The sequence below is a fragment of the Priapulus caudatus genome, unplaced genomic scaffold, assembly GCF_000485595.1.
Source record: "Priapulus caudatus unplaced genomic scaffold, Priapulus_caudatus-5.0.1 Scaffold695, whole genome shotgun sequence".
NCBI classification, from domain to species: domain Eukaryota; kingdom Metazoa; phylum Priapulida; class Priapulimorpha; order Priapulimorphida; family Priapulidae; genus Priapulus; species Priapulus caudatus.
Genome location: NW_014577756.1, coordinates 122,031 through 132,030, shown reverse-complemented (window position 1 = coordinate 132,030; position 10,000 = coordinate 122,031). Strand labels below are relative to the sequence as shown.

Sequence of the window (10,000 nt, the reverse complement as noted above, 5' to 3'; positions counted from 1 at the left end):
AGCTTGTCTTGAACTATGTCATGTTATTTTAATTAATTTATCTAATTGAAAACTATAAAATAGAAATAACTTACGTCAAAAGAAACGTTGTCGGACGATGAAACGATGTTGGAACTGTTATTGAGCATACGATAGATAAAACCACGTTGTCTTCGTTTAGAGTAACGAATACAAAGTTAAGCCGTTGCTAAGAATAAACGAGCGCCTAGCAATATGTGACGTCATTATACTCTATAGCTATGTGACGTCATTATACTCTATAGCTATGTGACGTCATTATACTCTATAGCTATGTGACGTCATTATACTCTGTCGTTGGCAAAGATGACGCGAGATTATTTGGGAAGGGATTGTTTAAAAGAGAAATCAGGTTGATATTCTGCCGTCCATCTATCTCTTTCTCTTTTTATCCTTCTCTATTCTTTTTATCTTTCTCTGCATTTAGAAATAATTATATTCATTTCTATGTAGCCGTATAGCAGACTTCACATATGAAGGGGAACGGGGGCCCATCCTAAGTTTCCCAGTAAGCACCAGCTCACAGTTCCCGGTTAATTAAAATCCAAATTTCGGCTTTCTCGCGTAAATGTAGACTTCTATCCCCGAATCAGGGAAAAAATTATCTGGTATTTGTCGAATCCTGCATAATTAAAAATGGTCCTATCTCGCAAACTGAAAATACTGCCGTCCACTCACGAAAGTACGTGTAACGGGGTGTAACGTAACACAGGGTTGTTGAACACGTGTTTATGAGATTACTAATGCATATTGAAGCTTATGTATATAGGCTAATATGACTATTGAGTGTTATCATTAATAATCGTCGAGGGGTTTACAACATTTGCTAGCTGTTCTGATTTTTATGTTAGATTTTTATGCTGTACGTGTGACGTTCTGTGGCGCTGCGTGGTCTTTCTTGTGCGCTTCACACGTTCGCGTTCGCCTACGCATTATGATATATTGACATTTGTTTGTTATTTAAATTTGCGATGTATTGTATTATTTAATAATATCAAAGACAGTATACGGTATTTATAATAATATACTCGTGATCTCTGTAAAATAGCCGACCATAATTATCGTCTGCTAATGAAGAAATGTGAAATAAAAAAAATATTAATCGAAGAAACATCTGACCATCGCCGTTTGCGGCGGCTGTTGCTCCGAGAAGTATGGCGGTGTAGGTACGTAATGTTGTGAGTTTTGTATGAAATTTGTTCCCGTTACTGTCAGTCAATCTCTGTGTTTGTTTAATACATCTAAATCGTTTACCAACCGTTTGGCAAACGTCATGTAATTGTGATACTAGGCGATAACATGAAATAGAGGTATTTTACATGTGGTGGGTCAACGGCCACAGTGGTTCAAGGATAGAGAACATGGGTCCCAACAAAACCAATGTCATTTACATCAATATAAATATAATATTATATCAATATAATAGGTTAGGGTTAGGGTTAGGGTCCCCCCCCCCCCAGAGCCTATACCACTCTGCATTTGGCAGCGGCATAGGCCTATATTGCAGGCGGAACTTTATATGATGAACTTTATCCGACAGAGAAAAGATACCGGATCGACAGTTATTATTGAGGAAGTTAGATGTAGATGGCCAGTGCACTCAGAATTCCACAGAGTCACGAACATGACATTACGTCATATGCTTAAGACATCACCTGTAAACAAAGACAGAAATGCATTACAGATTATAGTAATGACAAATTATGAATTGTTTACTTATAGCTTACTTACAACTTTCTCCCCGCTCTTGTTCCGGCGATTTCTCGCTTTAAGTTCATCAATTTTTGTCCGTATGCTCTGCCGCCTCGTTATCCTACCATCTACCCTAAAGCTAACCCTAACCCTAACCCTAATCCTAACCCTACCTGTAACATTAATCATAGCCATAGCCCTAAATCGAACCTATTTTGTATCTAAATTTAATCCTAAACGAAATCCTAATCCTAAACGAAATCCTAATCCTAATCGAATCCTAATCGAGTCTACTTTTAATCGAACTCACTATTTTTTTCACGTCCATCCAGGAAATCGCGAACCATTCTATCTCACGTGGTGTTCCGCTACGAGCGCTGTCCCAGATAACGCACGTCATAACAACAGCTAGGAACACGACAGCAGCCACCATCACATAGTTACGGAAGCCAACCTCCTTGTAACGCTGGGCAGCTGAAACAAACAGAAGTGGTCTAATGTAATATCTTCATGGCCCAATTTCTGGACGCCACCACTACCGGCGGCACACAAACTCATGAAAACGCGTGCTCGTCATATTTTTTGTATATTTATGCTTCGTAGTTATCTAGCCGCATATTTTATTTGTGCGCTTGTATTTACCTACACATTTATATACAAATATTATAATATACCTACAAATGTAAAAGTTCTAAACGACGGCGGGTGTGAGGATTACCTGGATTTGGAGGTGCGATCTCGGGATGCGACAGCAGAGCAGGAGAGGAGGCTGATCTTGGTAGCACCGGCTGTATGGTCGGAGATGCTGGAGATTCAGGAATTAAATTCGCCTCCTGAGCGGGTGGCGCCCTCACGGTTTCGGAAGGCGAGTCCTCAGCCACAGGGGAAGCTATAACGCAACGATATACTCATATAATATGCACATAATTGAACTAAAATCCATTTAAATATTAAATGACGATTTTATATATATGTAGAATCAAAAATGTTGAACCTTAAAATTCTAGAAAAATAGGATTCGATAAATAGATAACTTCTAATCTTATCTATTTGGTGTAATAGCCGCGTTCACACGGAGCGAAGGAACTCGGGTCGAAAACGACCCGTGTCAAATGCGTCCAGGGACGAGCGTTCACACGGACGTTTTCTCGGTACGAAAACGACTCTTGTCCTGGTTCATTTTTGCCGTGTGAACGCGCGACTCGGGTTGGAATTAGTACGTCACAACACGAAAACACAATGGCAATGTAAAAAAAACAATGTATAACCAAAGGGGCTCCATCTAAATCTAATCAGAGAAATTTTATACATTGTTTTTACAATGTTTCTTAAAGGTAGAGCATTTTGTTAGTCAAAGTTCTGACCACCCTAACGGGCATTGTACAATAACAACAGTTTCGATCTACACATTTCAGTATTTTTACTAATATACTAGTATAAATATATAAATGGCCAAACAAAGAGCAGAACTATGGTTACACGAGGAGAACGTCGCTCTTTTGGAGATCTGGAAAACTGATTTTATTCAGGAACAACTAACGGGGACATCGAGAAATCGAGTAGTCTATCAAGACATCGTAGAAAAACTGGCAATGCGAGGGATCATAAAATCTATTCTGCAAGTGAGTAATCGCCTCAAGAGATTAAGAAACACGTACAAGAAAGTTGTTGATAACAACAACAGATCGGGAAGAGCGCGCACAACGTATTGTATTTTTTTCTCAGCTCACAGCTCGCATAGCGTCGTGTGAACGCTCTCTTCAACGACGCTCCGTGTCGTTTCTCACTACGGGTCGTTTTTCGACCCGATTCCTTCGCTCCGGTGTGTACTGCGGCTAATGTAATCTTATAATACAATTGGGGTCGGTTAGTGTGTTTGTGGTTATTGTTCGTGTGTGTGTGTGTGGTGTGGTGTGTGTGTGTGTGAGTGTGTCGTGTGTGCGTGTGTGTGTGTGTTGTGGGTGTGTGTGCTGTATGTGTGGTGTGATGTGTGTGTGGTGTGTGTGTGTGTGTGTCGTGTGTGTGTGTCCGGCTATACGTTCCTTCCTATAACGGAGTGCCTCTCCAAACTTGGTCGGAAGCATTTTACAGATCATGACGTTTGCATGGCTATTTTCTTCTTCACAGTTTTCATTTTTTTACATTCACGTTCAAAAACATAAAAATATGTGCGAAATTTTTGCACCAAGCGCGGTGCAACGTCACAACACGAAAACACAATGGAAATGTAAAAAAACAATGTATAACCAAAGGCGCTCCATCTAAGATTTTCTGAGTCGCTCCATCTAATCTAACAAAAAATGTTATACATTGTTTTTACATTGTTTTCTTAAATAGAGTGCATTTCGTTATAACATAAGTCAAACTTCCCACGGCAAATGCCCAGCTAATGCCACCAAAAGAAAGGCATCATTGACACGCGAGATATAGCAATCGACAAATACCGCCCGCAAAATCACCCGCTGTCAAGAAACTCCTGATGTCGCAGGTCAGATTTCAACCGTAAACGTAAAACGTACAACGTTCAGACTGATTCTAATAATATCTTACAAGCTATCTTATTTTTTTAGTTAGTGTGTTATGCGCACGCGCGCGCGCGGTTTTTGTGTGTATGGTGTGTGTGTGTGTGTTGTGGTGTGTGTGTGTGTGTGTGTGTTTGTGTGTGTGTGTGTGTGTGTGTGTGTTGTGTGTGTGTGTGTGTGGTGTGCGTGTGGCGTGTAGTGTATTGTGTGTGTATGTGCTGTGTGTGTCTATTGCGCTGTGTAGTGTATGTGTTTGTGTATTGCGTGATGTGTGTTGTTTATGCGCGCGCGCGTGTGTATGTGTGTTTATGCGTGGGTGTGTGTGGTGGGTTGTTGTGTGTGTTGTGTGTGTTTATTCGCGCGCGCGCGTGTGTGTGTGTGGCGCGCGCGCGTTTTGTGTGTGTGTTTGTGTGTGTGTGTGTGTGTGTGCGCGCGCGCGTTTGTGTGTGTGGTGTGTGTGTGTGCGTGCGTGCGTGTTGGGTGTGTGTGTCTGTGTGTCCGTGTAGTGTATGTGTGTGTCTGTGTGTGCGTGTAGTGTATGTGTTTGTGTATGGTGTGTGTGTGTGTGTGTGTGTGTGTCGTGTGTGTGTTGTGTGTGTGTGTGTGTGTGTTGTGTGTGTGGGTTGTGTTGTTGTGTGTGTTGTTTATGCGGCGCGCGGCTCGCCGAGCTCCCCACCGGCCCCGCGTCCGCTCCGTTCTTGCTGCTCGAACCGAAGCGGCAATGACGGGATCGTTCACAGAGCTTCTTTGAATATCCCAGCGCGAGACGCGCTCACGGCGTCATGTCTATGTCAGTGATGCCGGCAGAGAGGACTTCACGAAGCATCTCGTCTGTGTAGTCGTCCGATGGTCCGATTACCGCAGTCACACGTACATTACTTCTAAAGCCACACGTTCACGCTTTGGCCACCGCAACGCACGCCCGCGAATTGCGGCGGAAAGCTCGGTCTGCGCCCTGTTGCATGCCTATCGCACTCGGCACGTAAGGACGCCGGTGCGACGGGGATGACGGTAAACGCGCAGGCGATGTATCCGCTAGAACCTCCTCGTGGATTTGGCCCTGATGGAAGGTTCTGATTTTGAGGATGACCGGTTCGGATAGAGCGTCGGCTCGCAGGCACCTGAGTACTGCGAGCGTGCCGAATTGTTCCGTCGATCTTCCGACTCCACACGCAAATGCTTCGCCGACCAGGTCGCACCGAAGGTGTTTTCCACTTCTCGAGTTTCCACGCCATCTGTCGATCGGGCGCTCACAGAGTTTTGGACGCTTTCAGCACGGACGGTCCTTCGGGTATTGTGCGACACGTGCAAATGAACATTCAATGTGGCGGATGGCGATACCCGTCGAGTGTGTCCTTCCCGTCTGTATTTCACATCTCAGAATGGGCCAGGCAACTATTACCATAGCGAGGCAGGAAGCGCTGTTGCTGTCACATTAAGAAGCAACTGCGTTTCCTGGAATGAATTTTATATCAGCTAGAAAAGTGTAAGCGAACACGCTGAAGACAAAGAAAGGGAACTACAATGTCAATGACATATAACGAACATAACTGTCAGAGTCTCCTCTTCTGCCAGTCGTAATATAACTAAATGGACAAGTATCCCATATATATGACAACAAGCAATGACTTGAAATCGGTTTTTGATATCATTTACGATGCCGTAATGTCATCTCCAGTCCAGAGTCAAGCAATTGATGTAAACATTTGTGCGCCTGTACTGTTTTTTGGACCCAGAGTGAAATGGAGGTGTTCAGCGGAATAACCACGGCCTCACTGGACTTAAACAGCATGCGAAAACTGGAGTAAAACAGTGACACTACTAATCAGGACCTCCACATGGAAGCAGGCCCATGCACAAAAATGTACCTTATCGACACGCGAGCAGTTGCGTGTTTACTAATCACTGATGATAGCTATCTTGCGTACAGCGCGGACTGCCGTGCGAAACCTGTCCGGGTGCAAGTAGCTATAACTCTGTACACAAGCGCGCGGGCAGACGGCCGCACGCCAGGCTTTTCGATATACTTGTAAAACAACTGATCGCCTCCTGACCTGCGATTTCAATTAGACCATTTCTTAGTATCCCCAGCAAGGTGATACAACACAAGGGCCAGTTTCTCCTACATCTGCCATCGCGTTAACATGCATAATCTACATGGGCCTAGTATTGCCTTTAACATATAACAAATAGTTCTCACTTGAACATACTGCTGTTACGCATATGGCTCAGACAAAACGAACTTCATCAATGGGCATGAACTCTGATATTACTGCTGCACGTAAACCGAAAAACTCAGTAGAATAATTTAGTGCAACGACTACACCACATTGTGGCACGTGCCGACCCGATCGCCTGTATTCACCAGTACGAAAAAATGACAGACAGGGACAGCAAAATGGTTAACCTTACTTTTTACCGGTGACCGGACCCATAGTACGGGACACTGGTTCCTTAAAATGGGAATCACACCGTTGCGTAATTGGCACTATTATTGGTGCTTACTTACAACTTTCATTTATAATGTTCCGTGGACCTATTTAGTACGGCTACTCTGCTCCAGTCAAGAAATTTGCTAAAAAATCGAAAACGTGATTAAGTGATACCAACTACCCATCAAATTTTTGCATTGGTATGCTCTAAAAGAATAAAAGGGTAAACCATTGTTTATTGCCCTAATGAATTGAACCAATCACACGTTTTTATTTACTAGATGATCGTACTATGTCGTATCTCTATGCCTCCAGCGCAAGCAAATTTCAAATAGAAATTTCCTCCAGTACCTAATTTATTGTGACAACCCACTTTTGAATTTATTAACGATAAATGGTATTTTGGGATATTTATCAATTTACCATAAGTGGTGAAAGCAAAATTTTCCGCGTCACAGTTAAGCACAAATATGCACTAAAATCGCATCCCCGTCAATAATCAACTTAAAATACGCAATCAAGATGTTTCTTATTTTCATAGTTACCGTGACAGGCAAAGAAAATTCTAGTAAGTGTCCTGTAAGTGTCGGTAAAAACAATGCGAAAATGGCCAGGAAGACAACTGTTGAAACACTCTGCTTTAAAAAAACGCGAAAACCGATTATTTGCTTGCACCAATCTATGACACCTCGCGCTGGCTTTTTGCACGATAACAATACTCAAAATACATAATCGCACAAAATGGTAAACACTAAACCCAGCTGTCGTAACATACTATTTGATACTTAGTGCTCATAATGGCTCATGCTGGCCATGAGGAAACTGGGCTTTCGCTGTCTAAATAGGTAGACCGCAAGTTTCACACTCTTATTCCAGTTTTCTCGATTTATTAGTGAGGATAATAGGCCCTAGCTCACATTCTATGTAACTCACTATAACTCAGTTCAATGATCATTACCAAGCTATGTACTATTATGAAATGTCGTATGTACTATCACTCGCTGATATAATAATAACTGATATTATACACAGTCGTGGTAACATAGTTATCATTAGTGGCCGTAGTTTGGGACGGGGCCAATGGGGGCCATGGCCCACCCTTTTGATCCGAGAAGTAAAAATAAAATAAAAAGAAATTGTTCTACAAAAGAAGAATTAGCGTAATCAGAATGAAGGCTGTACATGTACTCAAAAGTGCCTCAAATTGACACATCCTCCCTGCGATCAACATTCACACACTTTTCTGGGGGAGGGACCCCCCACCCCACTCCGCGCTGTGTTCACAGCTCCCCAAATAACCTGATATAGCCAACTTCAAAGAAGCAAGTTACATATCTAGCGAGCAGTAGAAACAGACAAACACGCAAATGTCAACTTTTACCGGCGGGTTCGCACGCGAAAAAAAGATTGCAGGAGCTGAGAGGGCGGGGAGCAATAGGTGTGGCAGGCCCGCGGTACGCGGCGAGACCCACGATCCCAAAATATTAAGTCAGGTCCACTAATTAGCACCGTTCGCCATTTTTGGCGGGAGACCCCTGTTAAAAATCCTGGCTCCACGGGCCACTGGTATCGTGGTACGGTGTATCCTAGATGTGCCGAAGCCAAGCAGATTGGGTTATACGGCTTCCTGCTGCGGCGGGGGGGGGCGCCGAATCTGTGGTGCATCATGGGAGAACGAGCGACAAAACGTAACTCTTTGTACTACCAAAGATGGATTAGACTCAGCGCTAATGACCCCGCGGGCCAACACCCACGCAGTGGGGGACGCCCACAAACACCAAAACAACGCGACGCCGCGCAGCACACACAAGCCGAAGAGAAATAAAATCAAGGACCGCCGCGGCACCACACAGGACACGCGAGCCACCGAAATGATGAGGCCAAACACATACTCCTGCAAGAGACTTTGTACCCAGACCGAAGCGCACCTACTGGACGATACTAGCAGTACCGTCAGAGCCTCTTAAAGCGACCCCGAACATCGAGGTGGCAACGTATGGGCATGTATATAATATATCGAATGAACCGGGACAGTCACGCTGCCGCATACGAGCCGGCACAACCCAGACGCCGCTTCGCGGCCCACTTCGCGTTTTTCAAGAATGAAAATGCCAGCTAGGTGCCCAGTAGTGTTAAATTTGTGGAATAAAAAGACGCACAAAAAATTTTACACAATCGTGAAGTTTGAACAGTGTTCAAAAAAGATAGGTGAGATGTCCATGTGACGGTGCCTCCAACCATAAAGAATGTAACTAAGCCCGCAAGAAGATAACGTTTGCGTTTTGCCGATCCCTTTTTTCATGGGGACCAACGGCTCATCAAGGTGGTAACAGGAGTTGCAAGTTGCCTAATTTCCGAGCTGACACGCCGCCGCCCTCCCCAGCCGCCGCTTCCATGCAGTTACAAGCCCTGACGGCAGCTCTAATCGACACGCGCTGCTCAGAGCCCGCCGCCCGCGAGCCTGACGGGCTATAACTCATACTAACTGACAACTAGAGCTCAATCTATGCACCTGATAAGCCTGACTGCTAGCTCGCAGATGCAGCCCCCAGCCACGGTACGTAAACAGTAAGGGTCCGCAGCCTGGCTAAATCTGAGGCGGGTGTAAGCGGAGTTTAAAATACGCCCCTATACTGGGGTCTGCGTCGGCTAACGGACTACACAGTAAGTGCTAGATCCCTCAGCACCTAGGTAACTAAACAAAGTGCCGACATAGCGACAGACAGCGCTACAATCTATCCGGCCCGGCCGACCGCCCCCCCCGCCGCCTTCGCAGCCCGACGGCCCCGCCGCGCCGCCCGCCGCGCCCCTCCGGCGCGGCGCCCCAGCCGCGACAAACCGCTGCAGCACCGCCCCCGAAGAGCCGCCCGGCCGGGCCCCGCCTAACGTCATAACTGCGTGAACAGACGTAATCGTGGTGGAGGTGGAGGGGGAGTTCTACGTGAAAAGACCGCCTGTTGTATCCCAAATGTTTACCACGTGCAAGCGCTTGTACGATACACGCGGCTGCGCCGAACAACCATGGTGGAATGCACAAGCCGGCGAAGTGTATCAGGAACCTCGCGTGGCACTTCTCAAAAGAATGTCGGTGGATCGAAGGTTATGAAAGTTGCCCGACGAGAATGCGCGTACGTTTACAGTGTCTTCAGAAGTCAGATTAAGAAATGGAAAGCTCACATCGATTACGTGATACAACAGGCGCCAACTATTTGCCAGAAGCGAAATCTACGGTAACCACTCATCCATGCGTTACAGGCGGCGTACGCAATAAGGGCCGTACAGGCTGCAAATTGCACAGAGAGCTGCCAGGCCCTGCATAAACGCAATTAATGCAGG

The 10,000-nt window shown here is 45.2% G+C and overlaps 1 protein-coding gene across 3 annotated transcripts in view; it reads left to right on the top strand.

Moving 5' to 3' along the window:
* Positions 1 to 1,141: 1,141 nt before the first annotated feature.
* LOC106812867 (COP9 signalosome complex subunit 7b-like) overlaps positions 1,142 to 10,000 on the top strand; it is a 22,572-nt gene continuing 13,713 nt past the window's right edge. For 2 of the 3 annotated variants that reach the window (XR_001394397.1, XM_014816859.1), the window contains exon 1: positions 1,142 to 1,184. The gene's annotated coding sequence lies outside the window, so the exon portion shown is untranslated. Of the gene's footprint in view, positions 1,185 to 1,307; positions 1,329 to 10,000 lie in introns of those variants that run through there. The other variant, XM_014816861.1, reaches the window with a different exon arrangement.